Here is a 13,876-nt window from a genome sequence, read left to right as displayed (position 1 = left end):
TCTGTGATGTCTATTTTAATAAAACAAAAATATTCTAAAATCGATTGTATTTTTTTTATACTTAGTAAATGTTTTCAAATTAAATTATATTATTTGTAAATTAATTTTAAATAGAAAAAATAGAGGTTCATGTGAATACCTTTAAAACATATTTAAAGTTTCAAAACAGAATTTCAAGGGAATCGTTTTTGAAATGTAGAGATGGTTTGGGTAAATTGATAGCGGAAGAGGGAGGAACCCAACGTTTCCATGCGAGGGAGGTTTTAATTAAACCGCGAGAGAGGAGTCACGTTTTACTCTTCTCGCATCCTTCTGAACGTACTTTTTTTTCTCTCGCGTCTTCTTCAGTGCGCTTTTTAGAGGTGATAATAGAGATTTGCTAGGCATACCGGAGGCTTTTCTTCTCAATACTTTTTTTTTTTTTGCAAGACAGCTCGCGCAGTTCTTTTTTGCTATGGGTGCTTATTTGCCGTTTCTGGCCGATCTCGAGAAGGAAAATTCTTCTGCCAACTCATACCTCTCTTTGCTTCTTCAACCCCCCCCCCCGTTATCTCCCTACCTTTCATGTCTTAAAGCCTCACTCTGTACTCTCTTTTTATTTCACCCACGAGACTTGCCTTTATCGCACGAGATCTCTGCAGGAGCTTGGCTATTCTCCGGTTTGGCAACGATCACACTGTAACGATTTAATCAGAAAAGAAAAAAATAAAATTACTTTATCTCTACTTCGAACTGTCAACGTATTTTTGAGGACGCACATGCATAAGTTCTAAAAATCATTAGTTAGAATTTTCATTTTATAGAATTTCATTTGATATAATTATTTTTGAGCTGAATTTTTATTTTTTCGAATTATTATTTGATAAAATTTCCATGTAATCGATTTTTCATACTTAATCAAAACATCATTTAACAGAATTTCTAATTGATAGAATTTTCATTTGTTAAAAATTGCAAATGGCCGAACAAACGATCGACAGAAAGATTTCGGCGCGATTTTTATAAAATCAATCAATATTTTATGGATAATTTTTGATTGGTTGATTTTAAAAGTCGTATACCGAAATCTTTTTTGTCGATTTTTTGTTCGGTTATTTGAAATTATTTCGGACAAATGAAAATTCTATCAATTAGAAACTCTGTTAAATGATTTTTATTTAGCACAATTCTATTTGTTTCTATTTATTTTACTATTCTTTTGCTGTTTCAGATAAAGTTTTTTTTCCATGTAAATTACCAATTTTGAAATTCTTTTACCTTGAAAATGTTAAAATTAATAAATGTCAAATGAAAATTTTGTTAAATACACATTTTTGATATTGTAAAAATTCAGATATAGTTTGCTTTAAAGGATATATAGACTTGTCTTGGTGTATGCCTACTACTTCTTTGAACGAAATCCATTTAGGAATCACTTGTCGTCCTTTTTGCTGACTGAGCTTTTAGGAGAATGTACTGTGATGAAAGCCTACACTTGAATACTTCATGAAGCTTTCGGAGAAGAGCATGGCTTTTCGAATTTCAATCTCCACCCGACTTAGAGGAAAGTGCGTTCGACATATGTACTTCTTTTGACGAGGAAAAATTTCTGTTCAAGTTGAGGCAATTATTTAAAAAATGACAAAAAAGAAAGTAAATAAAATTAGTGACGGTAGACTTGACATAGTTTTAATCGATGTTTTTTATTTTAGCTTTGCAATTATCCTTTTAGAAATTATAATTTAGAAAATTTCTGTAATTATAATATTACTTTTTGTAATTCTCTAAAATTGAGGATTTATTGTGTTTTTTTTTATATAATTTATTATTTTCAGTAAAATCATTAATTTTCTTTACAGTACCTTAAAACATATTTATTAATAAAATTTTCCGCTATTTTAAAACAAATAAGCCTAAAAAATTAGGCTCTAAAATGATTTTGACTCAGAAATTGATTTTATATAAAACAAAAAAATAGCTCTGAAACAGATGTACCTAAGTTTTTAATGAAAAAAAAAAATATATTTGTTGTGAATAAAAAAAATTCTTTGGATGTATCCAATAAAATTAAATAAGTTAATCGATAAGTTAAACCTTATCGAAAAACAATTTATCAAATATATTTCTTAAGAAAAGTGCTTTGTGATAAAAAAAAAAGCGATTGTGCAATGAGGAAAAATGAAATGTGCTGAAAAAATTGATCAGAACGGAAACTTTGATTACAGGATTGAGAAGTTATTTTTCATTTAAACTAAATTTACTAGACGTATAACTTGATGAAAAAATTGTCCTGGTAAAGCGTACAAATTGAAAAGTTGAAAAGCAAGTGCAATATTTTTCGGACTGGTGGAAAATAAAGTTGTGTGATTGAGTAGAAGGAATGTCTCAGATATTTTATTGTTGCAAGTTCCGCAATTTTAAGTTTATTTCACTAAAACTGAAATTGTACCTGATTGCAGAAGTTGTTAGGGAAAAATATAAAAACTTGATTCAAGTTTTTTTTGTCAAATATTATTGATGAAATTGTATATATAGTTTAGTTTTTTAATATCTTTTTTATTACGCGCTTTTTCTTTTTCCTTTAATTTTTCAATGTAATTTTTAAAAAAAAATTTTTATTTCTTCGAATTGAAAAAATTTATTTTTATTTTATTCATTAAAAATGCTTTTTTTTCTTTCCGTTTAATGACATTTTTTTTTTTTTAATTAAAATTTTCCATTTTAAAGAAAAAAAAAATTAATATATGAAATATTTTGTAGAACTAATTTGTCTAATATCTCGGAGATAATGTCAAACTTGTTAAAACAAGAGGAAAATTTATCTAATGAAGTGTCACACTGTTGACGGAAAACGAGCATAATACGTGTGATAGTGTCATGATGCTTTTGTGATTAATTACTCGATTTTGGAGAATTGCTGACTAAAGGCCTATATTCCAGCCGATAGTTTGGCACGGCATCCAAAACAAGATTAATAACCATCAATCTGACATCGATTCTCAATTCAGAAAATTTTATAAGGAATGAAAAACTTCTATTCAATGGAAATATAATTTTCCACAAATGATCATTATCCATGTCGGATCTCTCTAACATTTTATTGAGTTATATATTTCCTTTAGCCAAGTAGATTTTCCATGGAAAATTCATCCTTTTCTTTCTGCGAATATATATATATAGTACATATTGGAGAAGCATTTTCTTTTATTGTCTTTATATTCATATATCCTTTTGCAATTTTATGAAAATTTTACAATCGTTATATTTCCTCGATATGAAATTTACTCTTATTACAATTTTTTTCATAAAGGGAATTTTTTTTTATGATTTTACGGATAAAATAAAAAGAAATAAAAATAAAAACATTTATTTCTTTAACTTTGAAGGTTTTTTTTTAAATTTAAATTTTGTTTAATTTACAATTAACGTATAATATAAATAAATAAAATAGACAAAATTTGTTTAATATTAAAATTGAAACTAAACTACTTTATGAGACAACTCGGGAAAAATTAGATGAGAAATTATTTAACAGCACTTTTGTGACTCGGCACTTAAGAATTTTTAAGTGTTCATATGCACTGAAAGTAAAAAGCTTTCATTTTAACTGTAGTGACTCTGTGACATTATCAACATGGTTTCTCACTCCTCAAGTTTAAGAGTTTTGAGTTCGTTAGAAAACTTCCTCCTGAAAATACCTACTCAATTATAGCCAAGTACTGAGAAATTAGCGGATTTGTTAAGTTTTTTTCATCCCCTTTTTCAGCATTCGCATTTAATCATCAGCAACAAAAAAAAGAGAACGAACTTTTATTTTGTTAAAACTAATCCCTTTATTAAGTTTAAATGAACCTTCATTGTCCAACGAGAAAAAAAAACTTTACTTACATAAATGAAACGAAATTTTGTGTTTAACTTTTTTTTCTAATTGTTTATTAATTAATAAATTATAGATATCGTTTGTTTTTAAATTATTTATGTTAAACATATTTTTCAAATATAATTTATTTCCATGGGATATATAATATTTCTTTTTTTTAATAATTTTGATATTATGGCGGGAAGTAATATCAAAATAGAGTGCAATAAAAGATTATGGGGTATATGGGTTAGACGAACATAAAAGTGAAGTGATAAGAAATACATACACCGGTCAAGTGAGAACAAAAGACATAAATTTTGAGAGAATGACTGCATGAAAAAGTCGTTCCACACTCCGTTCATTCCTTCACTCTCTTGTCTGATATAAAATTTTATGAGAAGTTTAAGAAAAATCCTCTTTACGAAATAGCTGTCGCGGAAACTGTTTTCAAAATTTTTATTAAAATTATTTTCACCATGTTCGACATTGTTTTTATTTCTAATTCTTCGATCTTCTTCTTTTTCTTCTTCTTCTTATACCAATAATAATTATTATTATTTAATTTCAAAATCAGTCAATTAACCTCATTTTTTCAACTCTTTATTATACTGTAACTCATAAATTTGACCTTAATTGCAATTAAACTTCTGAAAAACCATATATATACAGTGCCGGAGAAATTTTTAAACATGGAAAAACAAATTTTAAAAATTAATTTACGACGAATAAATGTATTTATTTAGTTAAAATAAAAATTTTATTCATGACAGAAAAAAATGGTATTTTTAAAACATGCAGGTATTATATTCAAAATACATTATATTTCGTTTAAATAAAAAAATATCTCTTTATGATATATATATATATATATATATATATATATAAGTTGATAATAAAATATAGAATATTTTAAAATGAAATAAAAATTATGTTGATATACATATACGTAAATAGTAAAAAAATTTATCCAATAAAGTCATAAAATTAAATACAAGATTTTTATAATTTTTTATATAGAATGTAATAAATTTCTATAACCGGTGGAATATATAAAGAATAATATAAATCCCATAATTTCCATAATGTAAATTTTACATACATATTCCTGATGGTATTTTTATGTCTGGGACATTTTTCAAATTTTACGGCGTCAGATCATTTTCTTGTTGTCATTTTTGAAATGTCAAAAAATATTATCAATTTTTTTTTAAATTAGTTTTTATTTATATTTTTTTCTTTATAGGTGTAAAATTTATTATTTTTTAATTTTTAAAATTAATTACAACTATATACAATTAATGTGTACATTTTTTTAATTAAAGAGGATAGTGACCGCAATATAACTTCAAATTAACAAATGATCTATAAATAAATAAATGTTGAACGATGTTTTTAACGCAAAAAATTCTATCAGAAATTGTCAGAGTTTACTACTGGCTCAGTACACTGGTACCAGTATCGCGCCATTACTGCGCCAGTAGTCAAGTTTTGATATAGGGAATAATTTTATGACGAAATATTTTAACTCAACATGATTTTTTCTAAAAAGTATATAACTATAATATCTTTTAAAATTGATTGAAATCAATATTTTTATTAGGGAAATATACTCAGGGTTGGACACTTTGCTTTTTTTAAAATAAGAACACTAGCGCCATCTATGCACGGATGTGTCGAAGTTTCTCGCAGTGAAACCTAACTTTTTGTGCCATTACATTTTTGGAGGATCAAAAGTAGCGTCTGCTGTGACGTCGGTGCATTTGTAGGAACAAAAAAAGTTTTGTAAGCGACGTGATTAAACATAAAAAATGAATAAAGAAAACAAGAAATCGGTAAGGTAAGTTTATTGCATCTATTGTGGGGTTCATGATTGAAGAAAAAATGAAGTGTAAAATCGAATCGCGAAACATGTCTGGTTATAGTTGGCACAATTAGAAAATGTTACTTCTACTTAGGGTTGGACACTTTATACACTAAAGGTTGGACATTTTGTTAATTATGAATTTGACACAGTTTATAAATAAATATACAAATAAACATTGACTCACACACAGCACGTATTTTGACAAAGATATTAGAAAAATAATAATAACGTTAAAAATGAAAAAAATGAACCTAAAAATCATTTTCAGTAACATTATAAATAATATTAATTGTCAATTATAAATAATAATAATGTAAAAATGAAAAATAAAGAAAAAAAACGTTTTCAGTAACGTTATTAATGTTATTTTATTTTTTTATTCATAATTCGCTTCGATTTTTACAAAGTGTCCAACCCTGACGAGATTTTTATTTTTTTTAAAATGATCAGAACTTTTTTAATTTTAGACCAATCAATTTACGATCTTCAGCAAAAGTGTTCCTCTTTTGTACATCTTTCTAACAATATAATTCAATTGACTAAATTTATTTTTTTAAAAAAGATTATAAACAAAGTCCAAAACGGTGTTCAACCCTGAGCTATTCCCCTATATTTTTGTTTGCGTTAAAAATCATTTTTAATTTAAAGTTATATTATGTTACGGTCATAATTCTCTGTGGCAATTTCAATTATACCTATTTATCATTAATGTTGGTAATCTGTTTTATTTCTATATGAAAATTTGTAACGACTTTTGTAATTAAAGCTATAAAATTTAGAGAGATAAAAAATGTGTTGGAGATACTATTGGAGCAATTAGAGTTCGTAAAGTGTTCACCTGAGAGTCATATAAGTACCCGGGAGCTCTTTAAATATATACCTAGGCCAATCGTGTAAGCTCCGTAAGGGAGCCAAGAGAGAGATAGAGAGAGAGAGAAAAGCTATCGTTTATATTTTAAGCTTGAAAATTCACTAGTGAATATCGTGTTATTGAACATAGACACCTGTTCTGAGGAATAAAAACGTCGGAGTCTCGCCAATAAAGCTGGCTGACGCCCACCGATGGTAAACGGCAAACGAGTATCGGAGATTGTTCGATTTGATAACATTCATATGTCTATTCATTTTTTTACCATTCACTTTTTTCCACTTCATTTCTCCTTTTGTTTCGATTGCAAGCGCGAAAACGTAATCTTACACGCTGAATTATTCCCTACATTTTCATTTGAGAACTATAATCTAAATGTTCCCGTCTATTTTAATATTAAAATAAAATATATCAATTTTTATTTTTTATTTAAAATTGTTATTTCACATTAAATTAATTTATTTAAAAAAATTTTATTTTCCTTTTTAATAATAATTTTATTTCATATCAAAATGATTGAATTTTTAAATTTTTATATTTTGTTTTATTTAAAAAATTTTATTTAATATAACTGATAGGTGCTTTTAATTTTTATTTTAATTAAAATTTTCATTTTATATAAAATTTATTATTTATCAATATTTTTTTGAAATGTTCATCTAACATATTTTTTGTTTAAAAAAAATGAAATAAATTATTTAATTCAATATTTAGTTACATTATTTTAATAATAATTTATAATATATAACATATTCTTTCGAAGTTTATTATTTTCTAATTAAGATTAATTTTAGAATGCAATGACAGTGTCCAGGTATTATTCAGACTTCACTCTCTCACTCTCTCTCTCTCTTTTCAACACATTTTCCCTCCTCCCATCTTTTTCATCCTTTAACTTTATCTCTTTGTATCTCAACTTAAACAACTTAAGAAAACTTTCATTAACTCCCCTATACACCTTACAGCAAATGTTACTCAAACTATGTACATTTAAATTCTAAAATACTTGCTCTTAAACTTACATTACTTGTTCGATTTCTCACTTTCGTGGTATTTTTGACATTTAACAAAATGTTTCGACTTTTTATTTTTAAGTTAATAATTTATTATTAAGAATTTTAACTATTTTTTATATTTGCTCTTCATTTATTATTTTTACATATTTCTTTATTTTTATTTAACAATATTATATTTATTTATTTTTATATTTCACCTTAAAACGAAAGGTATTAATTTAATACCGACTTTAGGTACTAAATTGTCATTTGGTTCTATTTTGATACCTAAAATTGGTAATATTTTAGTACTTCCTTTTTACAGTGTTTATGAAATTTTACTTTAATAATTCGACGATTTCTGAAAAATAAATTTATAAAAAAAATAAAAGAATTTCCATATTCCACTTTATATAATCTTGATTGAAAGATGACAATTGTAAAAAAAAATTAAACTGGAATAAATTTAATTAAATTTTTTTTTTTAATTATTTGTAACTTTTGCTGATCACTTTTATATCGAAATCCAAAATAGTCGCACAGAGACTAGACGATGAGTGGAATGAAACGTTGGTTTCGGATATACAACTGAATAAACACTGAGTTTTCTTTTACTGTCTAGCTTCTATTCACAGAGTCCTCTTGTGGTTTAGATATCATTCTCAAAGCAGAATGTAGAGAATTACAAAGAAACGGACGCATAAACCATATATATATGAATGCAAAAGGAATTTACGTCATTTGCGATTCCATTACAGTATACACGGTATTTGAATGTTCTATTGAAACTTTTACATAAAAAAAGCAATATTCTAAAATTAAGAATTTGTTCTTGCCACTGAGAGAAATAATTTTCTATTTTTTAATAAAATTTTCTTATCATTTTTTTTTAATATAATAATTATAAAATATTAATGAAAGTATAAAATACTTGACAGGTTGAAGAACAGTTTTTTTGAAAATATATGAAATATTGTGTAGAAAAATATTATACTAAATTTGCGAAGGAAAATTTGAAATTTAGCTTTAGTCGAGAAGCTCAAACTTTGATGAGTAAATTTATCCATATAAGGTTTACGTCGCTTATTCTCTTTATTAAAAAAAAATTCATTGATAAAATTTTTGACAAATTTTTAAGATATATATATATATATATTTTGGAAAAATATAGTTGTGCATTTTTCTAATGTGCGAAAAGAAAATTGAACTCTCTTTTCTCTCTCTTATAAAAAAATGAGATTCTATACAAACTGTGATTGTTTGCTGAGGGAATTTACCTTTTTGGACATTATAGACTGTTTGCGAATGTTTTACGCCAGTGAAATAGAAAAAGGTGAGTACATAAACGATGAGCAAGAAGAGACATTCCCGGAAGTAAGTAGAGTATAGAAATACGCGATATTATTTTTGTTTCACGCGGGCCAACGTTTCTTTTTTTTTAGTTAATTCTGGAAGTCCACGACACGTGACACGGAATACGGAAATAGAATACCAGTATAGTTTCAACACAAAATTTGCGTTTCACTTTAGTTTCTGTCCAGTTCGAACGTATAAATCGTTCACCGTGATAAAAGCATTTTATTTTTACATGAATGAATAAAATTTTTCCACATACACAAGGGTCATCTAGATAAAGTCTTTTATATGTATTTTTGGTAGATTATTTTCTAAGAATTATTTTTGATGCGTCCTTGCAATATATTTTTAGTGTTTACACCCAGAGAAATGATTTATTTGAACCAAATAAAATATATTTGAGTTTTTGATGATTTTTAAAGAAACAAAAATCGCCGCCATTTTCCTTATTCATTTTGTAGAGTTTTCCATATCGATTAAAATACCCATTTTTGTTATTTTTTAAAAAAGTTCTCGTGAGCCAAAATCTTACTCGACATGTATTTTTAATTTTTTGTTCCTCAAAAATCTGTACCAGACAAAAAACAGCTTGGAAACATAAAAAAAAAATTTTTATACAATAATAATAATAATATAATTAATAATAAATATAATTCTTATAATAACAATTCTAATTTGAAGGAAGGATGACCGCATAAATAAATTTAGATAAAGAACTTTAAAATATTTTTGAAAAATGTGATGTGTACAAAATTTCATGTTTTTGTGGTAAATGTTTTGTAAGATAAACGAGTAGACTATTACACTTATTGGAATGAAGAAACATAAAAATTACATAAATTTTAATGAAAAATATATTATAATGTTATTAGCAAACATTTTACAGAAAAAAGAAAATAAAAACAAATTCTAACATTCTTTCTTGTGGGATGATATAATAATCCAGGATGCAATGAATCTAATTATGGAAAACAACTTTTTACTAAAACGGTTTACATACAAATATAAAAAAAATTTATTATACATATAAAACAACAAATTTCGAATATTTAAATTCTTTTTACTGTTATTTTAGATTTTTTCAAATTATTGGTTTCAGTAACAATATTTGTAAACTTAATTGTAATTCTTGATTATTCGTTAATAATCAAGAATTTATCTTTTGCGTTGTAACGAATGTAAAGATAAAAAATGAAGGATTATTTCGACAGATCAGAGCTTGATTAGAAACAATATTAAATTAATTTACAGACACGAAAACTATTCACATTTATTATTTACAGAATTTAAAACTAATATAATATAAAAAAAACGAGATTCACAATTAAGTGAAACAATACGATAAAACGAAAAACATGTGATTCTTAAATTAATACAGAACGATAAACTAAAAATACAAAATGAACAGAAATTATAGTTGGAATTAATTATAATACGAAATAATATACGCTAAATACGAATAACGCTCGGGATTTAGACGCCAGAGGATCATTTGACTGTTTAGAACAAGAATTTTACATAATATACATTAATATTGAGTAATGCACTCATCAATGTAGAAGAAACGCTCCCGAAGTAAATCACTCCTTGTCTACAAAAGATAATACGTAACCTTCAGCGACTCTTTTAACTACTAAAGTGCCGTTTCCCTTCCAAACGTCCTATATTTATACCTGCTACGCGTGAGGGACGACCTGGAGGGGAGAGCATTGTGCGCAGAGCTACATTCATTTTGAGTAGGCGACGCGCATCTCAGTGGCAAGGGAACCGCGGCCTTTCTCCACTGTCCGAGCTTTTACCTGGGCCTCACAACTTGATTTTCGCTTTGATCACGCGTAATATCGAAATATTGATTGATTTTTTTGAATAATAAGAAATTCATCTTCATTAGTGTCAGTTGGAATAAATAAAAACAGTAGTTATTTCAGTTAAATAAATAAATTTTAAAATAAATAATGTCTTGAACCTTAGATCACACCCAACAAGGTTTGAGGCAGTATATATTTTTAAAATTTTGTATTTGTTGAAACTGGATAGGTTATTTGGAAGTAAAACACGTATAAGATGAAAGATAGGAAATTGTAACAGATAAATTAAGATTAAGACTTTATTGAACAATTATAATATTAATTTGCCAAACATAGAATTGACTTTAATTTAGATTCTTTAATGAATTCTTTAAGTGAGCCGTACAAATTTTAATGCTATCCGCAGTACTATAATAGCACGACTGACAAAATCCTTCAACCCGGAATTGCATTCAGGTACCTCAAGTACCTGGTTTTCCCTTTCCACTTGAATTTTACTTAAAACCTTAAATATTTATAAATATCGTTGTATCTCCAACAGTATTGAACTGAAATAACTGCTGTTTCGATTTACCCCAACTGACTCTACAACGTTTATAATAATTGATTTATTATACAAAGTGTTCAAAAATTATAGAAACGGTTATCGAAATGTATAAATTAAAAAAAAATTTAACCAAAAAATAATAAATTAAATATTTTTCATACATATTTCATCGCAATGTATAAATTTAAAAAAAAGAAATCATTGGAACAAACAATAATAAGTGTAAATAAATTATATCGTTTCCATACGTTTTGAACACTTTGTATATTATGATGGTAAATATTTTTATAACACCTATTACTGATATTTTGATGTTAATAACTATTTAAATGTACATAATATTTACCGTAAAATTTCTATAAATATTTCAAATCATTAATTGGTTGGATCTTTGTTTGTTTTTCAGGAAGTGCAACAAAACAATGAATCTCCGGGACTTCTATTTTCATTTCGGGGCAGTGTGTTGACATTCGGTTGAGACCTAATAGGCTTGTGGTTTCAATAACAGGTTTTAACTGGTGAGAATTAGAATTCACAATTATAGGAAATATACATTTAAAACTCATTGTCAGTTGAAAGGCAATCATTGTGTTAACAAGTACATTATACCTAAATTTTCGTTTTGTTGCACCCATTGAAATGTAATATTGTCCCGCATTTTAGGTAATGACACGTGATTCGAAATTTTGTTTTGTTTAGTGTTTTTTTTTCTAAAACTTTTTTTTTTTATTTCCGGAGTGTTCGAATTGATCTTAAATCGCGATTGTCTTAATATATTTCATAATTATTATTGAAATCTTGTTTAGGTATTTTTCGATTCTAACCTCTACGCTGTTTCGGAAGTGCTCCAATTTAATTAAAACCGCATTTGTTAACAGGTATTAAAAGTAATTTTCTAATTGTGTTTTCGGGAGTGTTCGAAATTCTTAAAATCGCGTGTGATTTTTTAATCTGGAAAATAACGTTCGAATGTGGCTACAGTATGGAGTTCGTGCATGGGCGAATGGAGTTCAAGGTAAGATTAAAAAATAATAATATAAATATTAAAACAATATTAGTAATATTATTTTTGTACTATTTCCAAATACTTCTAATTTTTTTCGTTTTGAAAATTCGAGGGACGCATGATTATGTTCTAAAAATCATTAGTCAGAATTTTCATTTTATCGAATTTCATTTGTCATAATTAGTTTTGTGCCGAATTTTTATTTGTTCGTATTAGTATTTTGCATAATTTTCATCAAACCGATTTTCTATATTACAGAATTTTGATATAACCGAAAATTCACTTCACAGAATTTTTATTACTTCGAATTTTTATTAGTCAGAATTTACATTTTCTCGATTTTTCATTTAACATAATAGACATTTTAAAGAATTTTTATTTGGTAGAATCTCCTTGTATAGAATTTTCATTCAAATGAATTTTCATTTGTTCGAATTATTATTTGATATAATTTCCATATAACCGATTTTTCATACTACAGAATTTTTACTTAACCGAAAAATAATTTAAAAGAATTTCTAATTGATAGAATTTTCATTTGTCCGAATTTGCAAATGGCTTGGTTTGTTCGGCAAAATAGATTTGTATATATATATATATATATATATATATATCTTTTAAATTATAAAGTCTAAAATTAACAGAGCCATTGAAATTTAATTAAAATTCATGAGAGTCAAATGATAGTGCATTTGATGGTTAATTTTGCATTGACACACCGCTTAATTTGGAGAGCCAAAATAAATAGGTTTATAATTTTATAGTAAACGGAGTTTCCTCGTTAACAAGTTTATTAAGAAATTTATTAATATAAAATATTATTTATATATTTGTAATTATTTGCATTTAATTTCACTTATTTTTTATTGATGAAAATAAATTTTATACTGAACATATATACTGTATATATCTTTTGAAGAAAATTTTCTTTATTAAGAAATAGTGTTCTCGTAGATTGAAAAATACTCGTCCATCGTATTATATGAGAGGAATCTTTTTCAATGGTTAGATGAATATTTTCAATCTGCGAGAAAAATACTTGGCAATAATGAAAATTTTTCTCTCATGTATATTTTAATTTTTTTTTCATTTAATAATTTTGAAATACATTTGCTTTAAATCCTAGAATGGTTATTTGATTTTAATTCATATGTATTTATTACTTCTAACTAGTTTTGAACATTGTTACTGTTTTAAAGGGATAATTCTACGAAATTTATACATATATTTTCTTGTCACAGACAACGTTGAAAAAACATAATAAGATTTCAGAAAGGGTATTCTTTTTGAGCCTGAAAAATTAAAATAAATTATGTTTTAAAGTAATTAACTTTTGATAATTTTGATATTTTAACATTAGGTTTATGTTTAGAAAATAAAATATAAAAAAAAAAATTTATAAATTAAAATTACCTCTTGAAAAGGAACATCAGTTAATAATTTTCAAAACTAGTTACACAGAAAATTAAAAGGCATTAAAATAAGAAGCGTTGCAGCTTATTTTAATGCCTTTTAATTTTTTGTGTAGAAGTAATAAATACATATGAATTAAAACCAAATAACCATTCAAGGCCTTTTCATTTTATAATTA

General features: G+C 25.9%; 2 protein-coding genes across 3 annotated transcripts in view; one reads left to right on the top strand and one right to left on the bottom strand.

Annotated features, from left to right (window-relative positions):
• The window catches only part of LOC127286918 (inactive dipeptidyl peptidase 10), a 163,201-nt gene that overhangs the window by 98,962 nt on the left and 50,363 nt on the right, over nucleotides 1-13,876 (bottom strand). The window lies entirely within an intron of this gene.
• The window catches only part of LOC127286919 (SH2 domain-containing protein 3C), a 120,215-nt gene continuing 118,487 nt past the window's right edge, over nucleotides 12,149-13,876 (top strand). The window contains exon 1 of the mRNA XM_051313569.1: nucleotides 12,149-12,294. The gene's annotated coding sequence lies outside the window, so the exon portion shown is untranslated. The remainder of the gene's footprint in view (nucleotides 12,295-13,876) is intronic.

Source organism: Leptopilina boulardi, unplaced genomic scaffold (assembly GCF_019393585.1).
Source record: "Leptopilina boulardi isolate dan_hultmark-lab unplaced genomic scaffold, ZJU_Lbou_2.1 LbouV2_366, whole genome shotgun sequence".
Classification (NCBI taxonomy): Eukaryota; Metazoa; Arthropoda; class Insecta; order Hymenoptera; family Figitidae; genus Leptopilina; species Leptopilina boulardi.
This window is presented reverse-complemented; position numbering and strand designations above follow the sequence as displayed.